This window comes from Ciconia boyciana, chromosome 2 (genome assembly GCF_034638445.1).
Source record: "Ciconia boyciana chromosome 2, ASM3463844v1, whole genome shotgun sequence".
In the NCBI taxonomy this organism is placed as follows: Eukaryota; Metazoa; Chordata; class Aves; order Ciconiiformes; family Ciconiidae; genus Ciconia; species Ciconia boyciana.
In genome coordinates, this window is record NC_132935.1 from 37285797 (window position 1) to 37305547 (window position 19751).

At 40.7% G+C, this 19751-nt stretch overlaps 1 protein-coding gene across 2 annotated transcripts in view; it reads left to right on the forward strand.

Moving 5' to 3' along the window:
• SLCO5A1 (solute carrier organic anion transporter family member 5A1) overlaps positions 1–19751 on the forward strand; it is an 86864-nt gene that overhangs the window by 3118 nt on the left and 63995 nt on the right. The gene's annotated exons all lie outside the window — the stretch shown is intronic.

Here is a 19751-nt window from a genome sequence, read left to right on the forward strand (position 1 = left end):
AGATCATATGGCAACTCAGAATGGGTGAAAAAAACATTGATAAAGCAGCAAGTAAAACCTTCAGGGTTTTGGGAGCTCGGTTATGGGAGCTCAAGGGATGCAACAAAATGAGAGTCTGGTCTGGCACCTGGCTTGCGGCAGGTACAAACAGGTCCTCCTGGTAGTTCTTATGATGGGAGAAGGGTTTCTCAGATAACTGGGTACTAAACTTTTCAGAGTTTGAACATGATAACGAACACCATGCGTTTTTGATAGTTTGTGTAATGCGTAAGAAGGCTGACTGTTCTCTGAATTTGCATTAGTATCTTACATGATTCTGTAAGAAATGAACCTCACGTACTCCTTCAAATTCTTTTCAAATAAGGAGAGGCACTTATGGGGCTGAGAGAGCTGCCAAGGGGTTTTGGATGCTCAGCATTACCATTTGCAGTTCAATTTACTTTGTCTTTACAATAACTGTGGAGATAATAATTCGGTGTAAAATAGACATGCATGAAAGGAATACACTCGGCGTGTGTGTGTAATTACTTTATTAAGCAAAAGGAGTGATCCAGATCAGCATTTTTATTCCTTTTGACCTGTTCTTCAGCAGTTTGACTGTTCCCTGAACCGTTTTAAAGCGAGGCACAGTCTGTGCATGGTGTCTTGAGAAAGCCTGAGGCACTGTTGGTTTTTGGAAGGAGGGAGAGGTATTATCTGTGTTTTTTCTATCGTTTTCCCAGCATTGCTAATCTGCCTGATGAAATATTTGACAAACTGTTTTCCCTCTCTTCCCCCCCTTTTGAGAAAGGTTAAGTGGTATGAAATTCAGATTAACCTGGAATCAACTTTATTGTCAGTATGAAAAAGTAAAGCATCTGGTTGCTGAGGTTTGTAACTGTAGTTTGGAGCAGCAGAGAGGGGGTTGAAACTTTTGCAAATATGTGATTTCATACAGTCCTCAAAAACATGGAAAAAAGGGAAAGGGAAAGGCTGTAGGTGAGGAATGAAGGGTGAAAGAGATGAAGGTGCGAGAGGAGGAAGTCTTCACCGAAGGGGGAAGCAAGGTCAGCGGTTGGAAATCCTCACCGTGCAGGAGAAACGATGCCTGCCGTTGAAGCGCTTCTGGCACAGGAAATTGTAATAAAGTGACTCAGGTAACTTTTAATTGCAGCAAAGATCAGCCTTAAAGTTAACAAAGGTAAAAGACACCAGCAGCTGTTGGAAGACTGTATGTGACCCTGTGGCCAGGCACTGAAGGCAGCTTTGATCTATACTGGGAATACCCTCGTAGAGTGGAAGTTCATATGCAGTGATATGCAAAAGTAAAGATGAGGTACCCTGCTAAAGTGTACACGAAAAATTTATGCCTGTGGTCTGATTGTGTCCACAGGGAGAAGAATTAAAATGAACACAAAGCATGTTTAAACATCGAGTAAAAAGTACCATCACCTCCTTTCAGTCTTTAAGCTACTCAGGGCTAGAAGCAACGTTGCTTGCCATTGGAAATCTTGGTATTTTTTAAATCGTGTGAAATTCTGAGGAAACTTTTAACTTGTTCAGGTTTGAGTGTTTACCTCGCTTTAGACTTATGCCAATTACTTTTTGAGGGATAAAAACTGAGTTCAGTGGAAAAAAAGAGCATTGTTTGGCACGTTGATGTGAGCAAACATGGTTTTTGGAGTTTCTCAGAGGACTGGAATGTTTCATTCCCTCAAAGAGAGGGATTTGTGGGCGGAGGGCAGCCCAGCCGGGTGCGGGAATGCGCTAGAGGTGGCCAGGGCATGGCTCTGCAAGCCAGCCATCACACATCTTGTGTTACACCATGCCCATTTCTCAAGGCAGTATGATTTTATTCCTGGGGCAAGCTATGCAAATGGTGTCAAAATGTAAAATGTATGTATGCATGTAGGCATGAGCTAACAAAAGTCTTCGAGTGGGCCATGGGAGCTGAGAGGTTTTGAAAAGAGAAGAAAGCCTGGTGAAACAGATCTGAGTCACACAGATATATGTGCCTGAGTGAGGAAAGTTAATTAAAAAAAAAGTATCCTCTAACATAAAGTGGAAGGTCACTAATGTGTTTGCTCATAATCATGCTGGTGTTGCATTCTGTGTTTTTTTCCAAAGAAATGTAACATATATAAAGCTGTGTTCAGATGAGAAACATTTGTTTACAAGCATGCACATGATAAAAGTTCCACCGAGCTGCAGAGCTGAAGAGCTCTTCCACCCTGCAAGTGTGCCCGCTAATCGTAGGTCAGTAAAGCCCCCCTGAGTACCGCTAATCCTGATTCTGCAAAAACTCACCTTATGTAGCTGTGGAAGCTATTTTATTTCTTTTCCAAGTTAATCCAGCTCAGGGCTCAAGTGGCAGTAGCACATCCTCTTAAGTGTAGGCATGCAAGCTCAACGTGGACAGCTGTTTTAACATTCCTGGCTGGAAGTCCTGCTCTCAAAAAACATATTTGATGCTTATACATAGTCTCTTGGCTGCCTACACTTAAGTCCATCTGTCAGGGTGGCATGGCGCCAGTTTACAAGGTGGTATGTCGTTTTTAGTAGGACAAAGGTGCCAAGCAGGGATGCGTATTTGGGCTGCCTGCATAGCAATGTGCGGGCTCACTCTTCTGCGGGATGTTTCTTCCTTGTGAAGGCAGTGCCACCTCCGGGTCCTCCTGCCCCTTAAACCTGGCGGTGCTTTGATGCCCTGATGCTAACTTTGAGAAAATGTATGACATCAGGCTTGGAAACAAGTCATGATTGTAACAGGTGCCTAGGAAATATAAGAACCATCTCCCTTAATGACAGATAATCCAAAATGGAAGTTACACACTTTCTGTAAAAACTGGGCAATCACTAAGTTGTCTTTGTCAGCTCCTAAAGTCTCTCCCTTCTGTGCTTGACTGTACCGTAGCATGTCTGTCATCAGCTGCCCAATGCGTGCAGGTTCTCCTTTTAATTAATTAATTAATTGAATTAATTGCAATTTAATTTGGAGTCGAATTGGACTTCAGGAGTCTTGTTTTGTACTCTTGATGGTGTTTCTGCTACTTGTCAAAGTCTAGTACTTAAACACAGTCTGTTTTTTCTAAACACTCTGTTTTTTTGTAGGGATCCAACAGTTTGTCCTGAATGTGAGTTTACCTTGTGATTATATCATGAATTTTAAAAGCGGTTCCTTAAAATTAACTGTGGCACTTGGAAGGGGATGTTTTATTAGTGGCACTACAGTGCCTGAGTAATTTTTAAATATTTTGCTTCTTTTGCAAGTGGGTATTGTAATAAAAAAGGAATTTACTTTGAAAATTCATGCATAGAAAGTCAATGTTAGGTTTTACAGAAATATTACATGAATGAAAATATTTGAGCACTCAGGAATGGCTTTCACCAGTACCCCCAAAAAATGATTAGTGGATGAATTGGTCATTGTGCTAAGGATGTTCTGTTTCAGTTTCCAGAATGCTATAGACTGGTTAGGATATGATATGAGGAAAGCGTCTGAGTCAGTTCAATTTCATGCAGACTCTCCATAGTTTTGGGAACAAACCATAATTACAAAATGCAAAGGTAAAGCTTCTATGAATTAAGAGCTGAAAAGTTGGATAAACCTGTGTAAATGAGGTTGGTGCAGATAATGGCTTGAGAGCCAGGGAAGTAAAATCCTTTCCTAACCTGGAAAAAGAATAAATATTTAGACTAGTTTCAAAAAGATTTTGAACTTTAGCTTTGTTTTCATGAGGATCATTTGTGGGTTGCTGTTTCTAGCATTAGGTAAACCATTTCACTGTGACTATATTCTACTTGGAAATCACCTTCTTACCAGTGTTTTACAGCTGCATGCTCTGTGTACCCCTCGTGTCTTTTACAGACTTCCCCAAAGCATATCAACATGTATATATGTTGATTGTATTTATTGTATTTCTAGTTAAATCTACCCTTATATTGATGTCCCACCTGGAAGGAGAGGACAAGAGAAGTAGCTTCACGTACGCTGATCAGAAACCCACTGCCTCTGCCTGCTGGGTCCCGGGGCAGAGTCCAGCTGCCGAACAAGCTGGGCCTCCATAACATTCCGTTGCCTGGATGTTGGCACGGGAAGCACTGGATTTTTGTGCCGCTGTGATTGATTCGTTCTGGTCTGGCCACTTCTGAGGTTATGGATGCCACTGGAGGACAGAGCTGGAGCCTGCCGAGGGCATCAGGTCCTCTGTATGGATGCTGCAAGATCAGTGAGGTTTTCTAAGGCAAGATCAACTTTCTAGCTGAACAGGGGGGACCATCTGGAAGCAGTGAAGCGGCTGACCAGCATTTCATTTTATTCTCACTGTACAGCCTATGACCACTTGTGTTTTACATTGAATACGCTTCCTGCTACCTGATATCCGAAAAGGCTAGTTTCCTACAGGGTTTTCTCAACATTAATCCCTATAGTTGGTAAACCCTAGAGACATAGTACATTTATTTTTACAGCATGCCTGTGAGGAGGCAGGATTTTATGAATCAAAAATTGAAGCAAAACAGCACTGAATCTGAAATCAGCAACAGTGTTCACCAGCATTTTCGATTGCTTGCTGTATTTCCCTTGTAAAAGAGCAGTGTGCTGAGCTTATTCCTCAAATACAGGATTTTAGTTTATCTGAGTGAAAGCCATGTCTTGGTTTATCCATAGGCTAGCACTAAGACTTGGCCCATCAGCAGTCTTTTTTGTACAAACATGTGCTTGCTTTGTTTGCACACTCGGCTGGGCAAAGCTAGCTGCAGGCTAAGCGCGCTGTGCTCTCAGCTGGACATAGAGAGCATCTTGGGATGCAGGTGAAGTGACTGCGGGTTTGTTTGTGCATATGGATTATACTGTTTTCCCACACAGATGATTTAGCACTCAGAGGGTTCAGTATTGGGCTTCTCTGGCATTTCTGTAACACTTTTTTTGTTAAAACAGTGACCAGGCAGCAGGCATGGTTCCTAATAATTATTTAAAGTAGCACTATGCAGTTTTATTGTCTTTCCTATAGATGAGGAAATAGAAAGATAAATTTTACTTTTCTTCTCCTCTTTAGTCTCCTGCTCCATAGGTAGACTGATACTTTTTTTTTCCCCATAGTATAATCCTAGATACCATTTTCTTAGGCATTTAGAGAAGGTGGGGTTCTGTGTCCGTGTGAGCAGCATGTGCATACAGTGAGTTCAATGAAAGGTGGGGACAGCCTTTCCTCTGAAGTTTTCTGCCTGCGGGATTTAATGTCGTGAGTGATATACCTTCACTTGCCCTGCCAGTGTCATGTCCCTTAAGGATGCTTTCTGCATCTCTCCTGTTGTGTCCTTGCCATGAGCTGCATCATTGTTCACAAGCAGCTGTACTGACAAAGCATCGCGTGAAGTAACTGGCAAAATGTGCTTTGCCCTTCTTAGGAGCAAGAAGAGACTTATGCACATACTTCCCTGATTGTCTCTTTCCTTTTATATTAAAGGAGAAAAACTGGGTTGGATCCAGGGGTGTGAAACTCACTGAAGTCCCAGGCCTAGTTGTTTTCCTTGCTTAGCATTTGTCAAAACGCTTAGCATTTTGTTTCTGAGGCCGTCAGTGCCCTTTTCACTTGTTCGAGCTTGGGAATGGTGTTTTCTTAGAGAGCAGCTCCTTTCTTCTCTGGCGAGCTCTGCTGCAGGGCTGGTTTGGGCAGACAAGTGTCTGAACCTGCCACGGTCCCCGGAGAACCTTGGAAACTTAGACGTGAAAGTGGCCTTTAAGTAACAGCTTGTTTGTACCTTCTCCCAGGAACTGAAGGCTTGGGATCTAGTGTCTGATTACCCCAGGGCTGGAAACTTTAGCTGTCTGCTGGATACCTGGACTGTTTTGTAAAGGGTCACTGTAACTATTCCTGTTGCAAGTGGATTAGAGATGCTTTGTGTTTCATGCATTTTCCCTTAACTTTCATGCAGTGGCCACCTCACCTGGGAGGACTCAATCGCTGTGAAAGTGCTTATGCAGTAAAAAGAGAGGAGACAGCATTTCTCTCTACCGTCACTCAAAGATATATAGGTTTCTGTCATGGCTGTGCAGGGAACACGGGCAATTATATAAATGAGGTTCGACCTGCTGTTTCATCCTGAAGGCCAGCATCTAAAAATTCTGATTTTTAAAGTAGGTGAATGGATTTCATCCATGGATTTTAAAAGCAGAAAAGTAACTCAATCATATTAGACTCTTTAGTCTCACACTTTCTTTTTAATCCTATTTTAAGTCTTTTTCACCTTGATGGCACTTTTAAAACCCTTGCTACTTGGGAAGCATGAACTCACTTTTCCTTTTTTGTTGTTTTTACATGCCTTTCCCATTTCTTTTGAAAACAGTTGAGTAGTTACCATGCAAAAATGGCACATACTTCAACTGGTCCCCTCTGGCAGTTGTTGCCTCTGTTGACTGTAGGGGTCAAAGTAGGTGTTAGCTCTGTCTCGCGTGGCTGATGGATCAGATGCTGTCACGTGGACTCTGACAGCAGGGCAAGCCGATCGCCTGCCTTCCTGTGAATCATTTCCAGAGCTGTCAAAATTTCAGCTGCAAGTCTGAGGGTGCCTCTGCAACCCCTCAGCAGCTTCGGGGGATGCCGGGAGTCTTTAGGGGTGTAATCTGAAGGCGCTGAAGTGGCACAGTAGGAAGAGGGAAATGTTTTCCCCGGGGAACCTCTACAAGTGAGGGCTCTGCACAAGGAGCAAACAACTGTGTTGGCCTTTTGAGTCCTGGTGTCCATGCTTTTATTCAAGTCTATGGTTTTACCACTGCTCAGTTGGACTATCTGGGCACATGGGCTGGAGCTAGCAAAGTTACGACAGCAGACAACTCTGCAGTGTGCATGCAAGCTAATTTCACTTGAGTCAGCCAGATCCATACCCCAACTCCTTCCAAGTGCCCAGAAAAAAATAGGACATTTCCCATGATGGGAAAGAGTATGTCAGCGTCCGGCAGCACGGAGAAGTATGGGCTGTGTCCTGCTTTGCTGCTGAACAGTTGGGAGTTTGGGCATCTGTTGTGCTGTCACAGGGCCAGGCATTCAGACACACTGCACGGCATTAACGGGAGAGCTAACGAACCCGGGTCTTTCCTCTTCCCTTTCCTCTACCCTTCTCTTCTTCCACGGCAAATTTGTTCTTACCTGAGAAATGGGGAATTGTGAACGCAGAAACTTGAGTGCTATTTTCTGCCGCCGTTACACCTGATAGTCTAATCTGAAAGCACTAATTCTCATGTAGGTAAATAGCTTACTTGGCAGCAAAGACACATTACACCAGTGAAAAACATCGTACTCTGGTATGAATTACATTTTAACTAGTGTCATGGTGAGTTTGGAGGAGATGCAGTCTGAAAAAATCATCGATATTTTTACTTGTAATTTGAACAAGCAGATACAAAAATGATTCAAAGAAAATAAACATGAACTGTATCATGTGAAGTACTTGCAAAACAGTACTGCATGTTCACTAATCATATGCTCCTGTGCTGTTCCTCTTTGATTTTCTTAATTTTCAGTACAAGTTCTTTTTCAGCAGCTTGCTTTCTTTTCATTAGCTTGCTGGGATATTTTTTGGTTGCTCCCATTTTTTTCCTTGCATATACTGATATTAACACTTTCTTTGCCTTGCACCGTGCACAGTAGGACCTCAATCTGACAGTTACCCTCTGCACCTTTTATCTTTGGTGCTTACAGGATTAGAATGAAAGCCTCAGGAGTGTCTCAGCATTGATTTTCTTAAAATCCAGTGCTGCTCTGAAACCAGCTACCAGCTCATCAGTTGTTTGAATTTAGTAAGATTTTGTAAATTAGCAACTACTTTCCATATTTATCTGTCTGTTTTTGGTCAGCTTCTTCTAATTGATGCTGGATGGATTCTTGTATGGTTGTATCCTTTCCTTTCTGGATTAGTTAAGCTATCCTCTAGAGTCAGAATATTGCAGATAATCCATATATTAGCTGAGCGTATCTTCTGATAGATGCTTTGCTAGCCAGGGCATGGTATTTGCTGTTTCGTGCTCAAGTTGTAGTTTGCCCCAGTGTTTGTCACAGATTTGTTCACAGTGCTTTACTTCAGGTGTCATGTAGGCACTCAAAGGTCCCAGTGGGCTCCTGAAGTCAAGAGCTCCCAATGACACCTTGCTTCCCACTTCTTTTTTTTCAGTGCCTGGTTAGATTAAAATCTAAATACCCAACCTCCCCAGAAGTCATTTTAAGCAATGTGTTTTTGTAGGTGAATCAAAGTAGATTGTGAAATATTTGTGAGCACGCTGTGGTGGCTGCTAACCTGTAATTACTCAAACAGAATGTGTTAAGCAAGCCTCATTTGTGTCTAAAAATGTCTAAAGGAAATACGCTGTAAGATATTATCTGATGTTGCTCTGTGTTAAGCTTTCCCTGTACTTAAAGAGAAATAGCTGTATTCAGCTGAGCTGTTGACTCAGTAGATTTTGCTAGGTGTAACATGACTGAAAACACATTTTCCATCAAAGGTCCCAAAGGAATCAGCTTATAGGCTGAGAGGTCAAAACCACATGAAATTCATGAGCAGAATACACTGAGGATGCTGGTTAGGTGGGATTTCTCAGCTGAAGAAAAACCAGGAAAGGTGAAGGAGAAGGGGAGGTTTAGTGCCAGTGGCATGGGACCGGCAGCGCCTCTTTGCTGTGGTCCAAGGTGGTGGGGAGCAGAGCCAGAAGGGGCTCTGGGCCAAGGGGCACCTGCTAGGGCCGGTTCCAGATGGAGTCCATGGGAAGGGCTGAAGGAGCTGCTGGAAGAGTCTGTGGGGTCCTGGAAAGCCCCTGGCAAGGCCGGGGAGTTTTGGAGATGGAGACAACAGAGAAACTTTGCTTCTGCCCACGCTTTTCCCCCCCTCAGCCCGCTTTAGCCTGACACGCCTCTCCACGCCATCCCTTGATCCCTGCCGTTTCAGTAGCTGGAGTTGAAAAAATAATAACAAAATAGTTTGCCACTTTGTGATTTTTAGTCTGAATTTACGTTTCTGTTTGTTACTTCATCAGTGAAAAAGAGGTTTAATAGAGAGTGTAACCGTCTGGAGTGCAAATAGCTTCAGTAATAACCCTTCCATTTTAAAAAGTAAAAAATTTGCAGAAGACCACTGCATAATATTAGAGTCTGTAATTTCTGTAAGCATGATGGGCAATTTATATCAACTTGATTTAATACAGCTGTCTAGTGACAGAAATAGTGAGGGTATCCCTAGGGAAATTTTGTATTTGTGGGGGAATATAGATAACACACGAGCTTTTAAGTCTGCAGTATGGTAGTGCTGATGCACACGGATTCCGGCATTTATCTGGTAAGTTATATAATTGGCCTAAAATAGGAATTTCAGAAAACTATGTTTCTTCTGCTAATGGCATGACTGAGGGAAAGAAGTGGGATTTTGGGGTTGTCTGAAACAAGTTTGTACCACACCCGCATTGTGTTATTGGAGGAATATTAGTCCTGTTACAGGAGGAGAGTAAAAAGGCTCTGAACTCAGCGCTACATCACTGTAACGTAATGCTATACTGCAAATAATTTTTCAAAAGCATAGCTGAGGACTGAATTGATGCTTGAAGGAAGAGCTGTACTCTAAATTACAGTTCCTAAGTAGCAATTGCACTCTTTTGATATGTGGAGGATCTGTATATTCATTGACCTCAGTGGCTGAATGTCTTAATGGGACAGTGTTTATAATGGGAAAGATAGAGCTGGCCGGTGTGAATTCCTTTGGCTGCAGAAGCAAAGTAGGCAATAGTATCCATATGTTTACTCCCGTGGCTTCTCCAGAAGCTCTGGGAGAAGGAAGATGAGCACTTCTAAGAGACTACCCTCTGCATCTAGGAGTACCTCTGCGACTGAGCCTATGCAGAAGTATAAAAAAAGACCTTTCCTCATTAGCTTTTGCTCCTTGCCTTACTTGATATTTGTTAGCAATTGATTTTTGCTTAGAGGTGGACATTTATTGTGCTTATTGAGTTTATGGGTAATTGCAGTAGCTTTGGACACTCAGAAGCAAGTAGGACACAGACAGCAAGTAGGGAGGCATTTCGCCTTGAAAGGTGAAATAAAAAGAGTGGGTAAGGATACTGCACTCATGCATTTGTGATAATTAAAAGAAGATCAGCCTTCTATGAGAAATGAGGTAAAACTGATTGACTAGTATTTGCCAGGCCAGCTAATGGGAAAGGAGTTGAAAAAAGCTTTTAAACCTGGTGAGTCAGAAGCCTTGGGTACATATGTGCCTTCTCAGCCTACAATAAGGATAAGAGATTCAATTTACCAGAGAAAAATAGAGGAATATATGAACTAATATAATTTTAAGAGTTCCCTCACTGATGTCATTAGAGCATCTATTACTCCTTTGGGTAAGTAGTGCTATTTTAAGTGTTTGGATAATGTAAAAGTGATCTGTTTATGATCAGATAGACCTATAATTAACTTCCCTTCATGCTTATTCCCCTCTTCATCCTCCCCTGCATCCCCACACTCCAAATTTAAATCCTACAAAAAGAAGAGCTTACCGTGGGCCTGATGCTTTCAAGAAAACCCCATGTTTTAATTCTCAGAGTTGTACTGTGTATTTATACCTATCTTGAGTATTACAAAGACTGAAGAAGGGATCTATCGTATGTCACAGTTTCAGGGTGTGTGAGAAATGACATCTCATTGTTTGCCCAAGTTGACATACTGAAATCTAACTGTTGGGTCAAGGTTGGTCTCCTGTAGGAGGAGAAGATGTAACTGGTCCAGACAGTGAGAGGACTGCTGAATGGTTGTGGTAGAAGAGTTTGATAGCCATGAGGTTTATATTAGCAGATAGGCATCCTACACTGTGAGCCAGCTGCTCACAGTGAGCAGTGCCTGAGCAGTTGAATTGTGCCTGACAGGAAAAAAATGGTGTAGTGTATTAGGAATGTAGTGAATTTCTCTTGTCTAGTTTAATAAGATGCTCAGATCAGTTGTTTTGTGGTCTGAGCATTAGGATTTCTCCAGAGTACAACTGCTGGGTTAAGCAACTCTTCCAGTGCTGGATTAATCCCAGTTTGCATGGCCTGTCTGGAGATATTAGAAGAATTAGTGAGCATAGCATTAGAAGAGATGGTAGCGTAACCCTTGTGACTGTGTCAGAGAGTCCCTGGATGCTCTCAGGACTGCTCTCTGCTGCTTTTCTACTGAATCAGGATACGGAGCATGAGGAGCAGCGTGGTTATTTTTGTATGCAGAGGACTGAAAAATAATACAACAATTCTGCCCTTAATTTAGGCTGTTTTGCACTCCTGTTAAATTGAAAACAAAAGACTTACTGACTTTTTTGCTTTTTCCCCCTCATTTTCTTGAGTAACAAAATGGTGTGGAGCTCAGAGAACTGACAGCTGGTGGTTTTCTGATGTGGGAGATTTGACTTGAAGAATATATGTGTGGGTGTGATGATACGAGGCAGCCTCTTTGTACAACCCCTTGGTGATGTGCTGTATACTGTTGTACATAGTGCCAAAATAGACAGTAATCCTCTTACGTGGGATTGTGAAGCAAGTAATAATAGAGCACAAGACAGTGTCATCAGTTCAGAGCTGGTTTTTTGATAAACATATTTGTCATTGGTATCTCCTAGATTCTTTAGTCCTTCTTAATCTTTATATTAACTAAGTCCTTCTCTCCAGCTGGAAATGTTAATGTTTCACAACTGTAATGTCAGCTGCAATCAAGACCTTTGTATTCATCTTTCTAATTGATGCACTTGCTTTAAAAAGACCACAGAGATTTTGAGTTTTATAATTCAGCTTATTTCCTGATATGAAAAATTCAGATGAAGAAAAACTCTAAGATCACTTGGTCTGCATAAAACATTTCAACTGTCTTACGAGACACCCTGAAAAGATCTGAAGCAATCAGAGTTGCTATCTGCAGGCTGTTCATCCCATTTAGAAAACATGAAGTTGGCTGCTATGCAGCAGGGCAGGCACGATAAGCGTGTGCTGGGGGAGAGAAGCAATTAGTTCTACAGCAAGTGCAGTCAGAGCAGAAAGGAAGGTCTGGAGGCGTTTAATTAATACTAATGCTTTTGTGCTTATGGAGGCTAAAGTCATGGTAGGTTACTGCTGCCTTGGTCTTGTGGTTCTCAAGTCTGGCATCTAATGAACATTAGATTTAGAAAAGCTTTCCAGAAAAGTTATTAAGTCGCAACTAACTATGGCACATTCATATTCCCCCTGAAGATAAAGAGGTACACCATATATTGAATGGGAGCGGGATGAGATCTGTAAAGCTTTTTAATTTTTAAACAGATAACAAGTCCTCTTGGGATTTTTGTACCAAATTTATTCAAGTAATCTGAAATAATGAAAATGCATGTCTTTTATTAAACATTTCTCAAGTCACCAAACCAATTAGGGAAAAATAAAACAGGGTTTCTTTTCCATTGTGAAACCAGTTTGGGAACAGGTATCATTTTTATTAACCTGACTTTAATGGCAGAAGTACTTTTGATGGAAAAATGTTTAGCCATCAGTGTATACTTACTTGCTTAGCTTGACATTTTTAGACGCGTTTTTGCTCTTTAATTCTCGATTCTTATTATTAATTTCAACTTCCATTCATTCTTGGGTGGAAAATACAAGCAATGCCCCATTTGGTTTGAAGACCACTCTCTGTGTAACTCCTCTTGCTCCTGTTTTCACCTAGTACACTGTTCAAGATGTATTTAGACTCCAGCAGGCTGGAGAGTACGAATTTTTCCATTTGCTCCCACTGAGAATACCAGCTCTGTGGCTTCAGGCTTACCTGTTTTGACATTTTGTAAATGTTTCCCTGATGGGTTTCAGCAGTGTGCATTAATAAAAGGATGATCTCTGTGATGATTTACTCTTTGTGCAGGAGCACTAATATAATCCAGTTTGAGACGTACTTGCAATCACAGACAATTTGGATAACTGTAAGGGGCCATCCATAGACTTTTCAGTTTTGTTTAGAGATTGCCTGTGTTTAGGTAACCCTGTGTCACCTCTTCTACTGATGGTTATCTGTACAAACAGCTTTATTGTTCCATTTTGGGAGCAGGCTTCCGTATCATGTTGCATTTAATGTATTACTGTATTGCACTGTCTGCTTGTTACTACATATATTCAGATTTTGCAGGTATTGTGTGATTAAAGTATTCTTATTGCACATTACTGTATGGTCCAAGAGTTACATATGAAGGTAATTAGTCTGTACTTTCTCCAAGGAATAAATCAAAGTGAGCTGGATTAGAGTCACAACATTTAATGATTATCTATGTCACAAGAAAAAAGCTGAACAAAAGCATTTGGATTTTCCTATTTTGATGGATTTTTAAGTGTATAGCACTTCATCTCCTTAGTCATCTGGGACTCTCCAGCTGAACGTTGTTAGTACTGTGGTAATAGCTTACAGGTCTGGTACATGAACATAAGGAGTTGAATTCTGAATTACGGGCTTCTGGATATCCCTAATAACATCGATATGCTCTTAATATAACGCCAAAAAAAGAGTTAGTGTTAACCTGAATCAGAGCTGGAGGCTGTTTTCCCTGACGGCTGTCCCTTAGCTTTTGTCAGCCGGCGAATAGATGTGTTCTCATGTCGGCATGGCGTGCCGCCTGGAGGGAGGTCTTCCACCACCCCGCTCCTTTCCCTTCGCTGTGGCTGTGTGCTGCTGCTGCTTCCCTGGCGCTGGATTAAGGGTTTTGTGACTACAGCGTGGACCAGACCTCCTGGCTGCTCTGACAGAAAAGTCCCTCACCACCACTGGCAGGGCCAGGTTCATCCCGCATGGGCTCCCTGCCGTACCTTGCCCGCGGCTGCTGGCCCTCGTGGGAAGGAGGGGGACAGCCGGGACAGCTGGGGGAGCGGGTGGCTCTCGGGACCACCCGGGGCAGCAGCCTGCAGACATGTCTGTCACCCGACATTCCCCGGCAATGGCACGTTGGGTGAAACCACACGTGGCGGCCGAACCACAGGCTGCCTGCGGTGGTTTCTCCGGTGGCCTGAAGAGAAGCATCTGTAGCAAACATCTGAATTTTTAACAGCCACCTGAAACTTTCACTCCTTTAGTCATAGACTTTCTTGAAGCGAGGGGTGTTTAGCTGTGTAGCTCATGGATTTTTAGTATTTTGAAAGAGAGGTATTTTCTTTAATACCATTTTTCTTTAGTACCATAATACCATACCATGATGACTTCCTCATTGCTCATCTTCATTGCTTGGAATAGTTTCTGCAGTTTTTTTCCCCTCTATTATTGCGAATGTTTGAAGCTCCCACACTGTAGGTAACAGTACATTATCCATTGATATGCTTCTTACGCACTTGTAAATCCAAATTTTCCAGGTAATATTGTAATTAATAGTAACACATTATTCTTTAATGTGGTGCTTGTGTAGAATAGCAGCCAAATATAAAACCTATTTGGTTTTATGCAATATTGGATATTGAAAACAAATGATAAAATGATAAATGAAAAAAGATGATTGGGGTTTATCACCCCCCATAATGGACACTTCTTTCCTCTGCAGTGGTTTTTCTCCCAGCGTCTTGCACAGACAAGCAGACTTCTCCCCAGGATGCTGCCAAACTCACCTTGTTGTCCCTTACCTCAAATATTTCATTTTTGTTTCTGAAAACCAGGAGAAATTAAATTCATGCTGAAGTGTCCGTGCTGTAATCTGCTTTCAGATACTGAGATGATGAATCTGATCTAAAAAAAATAATAAAATCGTGTAGAATAACCTTTGAGATTAAGTGCTGTCCTCTCACTGAGTAGCACATAGGGAGAGGGTTGTTACAGCCTAATAAGGTATTTCTTTTGATTCCGAATATATTATTCTTGCAATGGAAGGTCAAAGAATTTTCATTTAAAAATTAATAAAATAGGAAGGTAGAGAAGATACAGCAATGTATTATATTTTTTAGAAATGGCCATAAGTGGAGGTAGGTGGTCCTGCAGCAGTGTTAGCTGGTAAGTTGTGTGCAGGCAGAAGGCAGGACACCGCACACCCCTCTGCCACAGGGAACCTCTGTCGAACCCCACCACTGGGGAAGGACTCGTTTTCAAGCCTCACTTTTCTCTTTCCTCTCATAAAGTTGATGGGTCTCCGCAGAGATCAGTATCTCCAGTGTCGCAGGGCTAGCTGTGAACATTTACGCACGTGCTTTTGGCTTGGTTTTATTTTATTTTATTTATTTATTTGAAATGCAGGAAGGGGAGAAGCTTCCATTCTTTAAGGTTAAAACTTGATTGTTTGGCCTTCCTTTACATCTTTCCCCACGCAGAGAGCCGAAGTTGTATTAATTACATGATGACAGCCACAGCCTGAGGCACGGGAGAACCGTGGTGCGGGTGACTGGCAGGAGGACCTCTGGGAAGGCTGTGCCGTGGCAGCGTACGAGTGAAGGACTTTGGAGAGGAAATTAAACATATGATTCAATAGTAATAACTACAATATTTTAGAATTGTTGCAAATGTTTGTTTCCTAGAAGAAAATCTCTACAGAAATGCAAGCCACCTATTTCTCTTTTGAGTGGAATACAGTATCAACAGTAAAGACGGCACATAAAATGTATGACTCAGGTGAGCTTACTGAATAACTAGGTGGTAAATAGTTGTTCCCCAAATCAGCACTCCTACTTTCCACCCGAGAATCTTCAGGATATTCCTGAAACTGGGCAATAAGGAGAGAAAGCTGTTTTCTGATTTTGTTTCTTCCTGTGACAATCTGAAGACACTTCATTGTCTTCTGTGGATTTTTTTTCTCTATCATATCCATGTAAAGGAGAACATAGTGTGATCTAAGCTTTTTACTTTTTGTTTTCTTTTTTAGGCGTCTGCAAATAGTTTATTTTTTAGTTCATCTCCTGAGCCAGTTCTTCTATGGTTGAAACACTACATATTTTCAGCGATTATACAAAAACTAAAAACAAAAAAACCCCAAAACTGTTAAATAAAAGATTTTCTTTCTGGACACTTATAAAGGTACAGCTGAAATGAAGGGATAGATTAATAAAAACAGCTAGGGAAGGCAGTGTCCATCAGCCGTGTGCTAAATATCCTGAAGATAAGAGCCTGGGGTGGTACCTCTGAATTGTTCCTCCTCTGGAAAAGGGGATGCATGCTGTTAGAGTTTTCTACACATTGTTTCTCACGTGTGAAACTGAGAAGTAACATTTTAGTTTGGTTATTCATCTATATCTGCTAAGAACAAGTGTCTGATTCTGCTGCCATATCTCTGCTGGTGTTGTCACTGCAGTGTTTTGGTCTTTTAGTTGCTAAGTTTTTCCCAACAGTTTTAGTGTTTGAAAAGCATAATGCTGTGTTACTATCATTTGTCTGTTTTGAAAGAAACATTTGCCTGAGTGGTTTATTATACGAGTTAGCAGATGGCGATTTAACTGCGCTTGATCCAGCAAGAGTCTTGGTTCTGTAAGTACGTCTCTGGCTCAGAAAATCTCCACAAAGCACTTAAAAAGTGGTGAGCAAAGTAGTAGTAGCTGTGCTGTTTGGGAGCACAAATGGAGCAGCCGTGACATGTTTGACAAGGGTTTACATGGTTTTGGGAGTTAGAATCGGCCTCTAGACAAGGATGTGTCACTCCAGTGTAACATACGGTGACCGCAGTGATGCAACGGGTGAGCTGCTTGATTGAGGAGAGGAGGAAATTACAGCAAGAGATATCTCAAAGTTGAATTTACTGTGCGATGTTTGATTCCTATAGTCTGTGTATGAGTGTTACCATGATATACTTTATAAAACAGCTGAAGAACTTCACCTGTATAAGAGGTTACAGTAGATGATGGTCCGCATTGCTCACAAGTTCTGCAAAGACCCTTTTTAACTTGTTCTGTTTTGTCTGAGCCATTTGTGTCTGCGTGTAGTGTCAGCACTGATGGCAGAAGTAGACTTGTCATCTTTGGATGTTTTTAAAAATGTATTATAGACGTGCAATTTAGATTAGGGATAGGAATGTGTCAAATATAATTATCTGTGTAATGATATAAAAATATGGATCTAAGCATGTTATATTAACTTATAAATAATTTACTTAACATTTTTATTTCAAGGGAATGTGATAACCAGAGAGATTTTTGTTCTTAAGGCAAATGTATTATTGTAGATTGTATTTTTATTTATGGGGTTTATTAGAAGCAAGTATGATTTAAACAGTGATTGAAAATTTAAGAGTTTTATTGCTAGTGTTCTCACATGTGATTATTTTAACTTTCACATTATAACTTTAGTTGTTTTACAAGAGACAAACTAAGGCTTACACCGCATCTTCAAGTATATGTGTTTAATAAATATTTGTGAGTGCTGTATTGAAACTCAGTCTATACTGTCATAAATTAATCTCATGACAATATAGTCTGTTAAAATTATCAGTACAATGGATTACAATTGCAGTTAAGTGTAACATGCAATATAGAAATGTATTGCATGTTTTATATTTGCTCTTTGAAGGAGTACTAGATGTTTACATTTTTTGGTGATTAACATTTTTACTCTTTTTCTCTGCCGATGAAGTGCGTGCTTCCACTTGTTTTGTTGGCAAATTTATCAGTATGAATCTGAAAATGTAGCTAAGGGTCCAGCAGTGTGTGAAGACATCTCTCTTCTGTCACATGTTGTAAAAAACTCGCATGGAGTGGAAAGATGCCAGATCAATTTTAATTAGATTTGGAAAAGCTCTGACAGCAGCAGAGACCACTGGTAACACTTGCAATCATGGTTATTGCAAGCAACTCCAGTATTACTCTTTGAGGACCTCCCTGTCAATCTCTCTCTCTCTCTGTCAGAATAATTTAATAACTGAGGTTAAGATTTCCCAAGGAGCCTAAGGAAGTCAAGGGATCCGACTTTCAATGAATTTCAGTGGGATTTAGGGCTCAAATTTAATTTTCTTTGCAAATGTAAGCCTAAAGTTTCAACAAATAACTTGCTTGTGGTAAACTGATTGAAAGCTGTGATAGTTTGCAGATTGTGTACATAAGTGTAATCTTCCAGTTGAATCTTCCTAATGTAAATAACCAAAACCATGTTCCCTATGAGAAGGGATGCACATGGACAAAGATACTAGAAAAAAAAGGTTACCGAATTGCTTGAGTAAGCAAGATCTAAGTCATGAAATATATTTTATTTTCACTGGTACTTAATACCTTATTTCCTAAGCCTGCCGGAGCAGTTTCTCTGTGTTTAGACATCAGTACCAGCTCCCATTTTTCTGGGGCATTCTTGCTCTTTGGTGTTCTCAGGGTCAGCCTGGCAGAGAGGGACGCCCCGGGGGGGCTCAGGAGAGCCCGGAGGTTCCCCAGCTGCCGCAGCCGGTACCGAGGCCACCCATTCCGGGGCTACCTCTGCTAAATGCTCAACTGATACACCGGTGAAATATGTAAAGTGCATGGGGCCAGCGCTGGTCCTTCCCTTACCTGGGTAAGGACTTTGGAGATGTCTCGAGGCATCATGGCCAGAAAGGAAAGGAGAAGAGGTTTCTTGTCTCTTGGCATCCTTCTTTGCAAAGGATGATGACTGTTTCTGCAAGATCTACTGTGTTAGAGACAAAAAGAGAATTTGTGGGATAATTTCATGCTTTATTGGGCCAGAAAGTACTGTTATGGTCATTTACTCTGACATCTGTGTTGAATCAGATTTCATTACAGCGTTATCCCTATGCAAAGCTCTATTTATATAAAACCATTAACTTAAAATGAACCACTCACAGTTACAGAGAGTCTGCCACATCCCTAGGAATATAATATTGTTAATTATCCTGTTAAAAAAGTTACTCCTATGAAAGTGTGCCCAAAGTTGGCTGAAAGTCATTTGTACGTAGCCTCTAGCCACCATGTTTTTCATGTCTGTCTACTAAATGTGAAAGCATCTTTTACTGTTGGAGAATAACAGTATGCTTAATAATCTGCTAATCTAAGTAGTTGAGAAACAAAGCTGTCATGTCTAATTCTACTCACAGAAGAGAGAAAGAAACAGAATGAACAGTCTGTTTAAAAAACTTGCGGACTAAATAAAAGGATATTGGCCAATTTTCCCCAAAACATGTCAGCTGAATAATTACCTAATTAGTGAAAGTAACTATAGCTGATTTTAAATTTTTCAGTTTTTGTAAATCAACCATATATGGTGTTTTGAAATATCTTGGAAGGATCCCTGTAATAGAAATAATTTTCTCTTGGAAATGCTAACACTGCAAGTTAGTAATACTTCTATATTTTATTAGCTTATTAACTTATCTTACTGTGACTGGGAATGAGCTGCAAATAGACCCCTAAATCACAGTGACAATTTATATCTTAAAAAGGAAGACAAATGTAATTATAATATTACCATTAAGGAGAATTTTTTGTAAGAGTAATTACTTTTTCAATGCTACACTTGGTATTCAAACTATGCTGTATAGTAGCACTGATAAAGATGTTCTGATGGTTTTGCTCTGGCAAATTATGATTAAATTAAATCTTGATTTTTGGGATGTGTTGATTTAATATTTTTTTCATGTAGAAAAAATGATTTATTTTTGATGAGGTTGAAATATTTAACTTACATTGCATTATTTTGACCTTTAGGTAGGAATACAGGTTAGCATTTAAAAAATTCAAGTTATTTTTACTTGACACATAGAGAAAACCAAATCAAACCAAATCAAACCAAACCAAACCAAACCAAACCAAACCATGTAAAACATATTACTTAATTATGTCAAACCAAAATATTGTCATAATTTTTATTTGATTGTTGAAT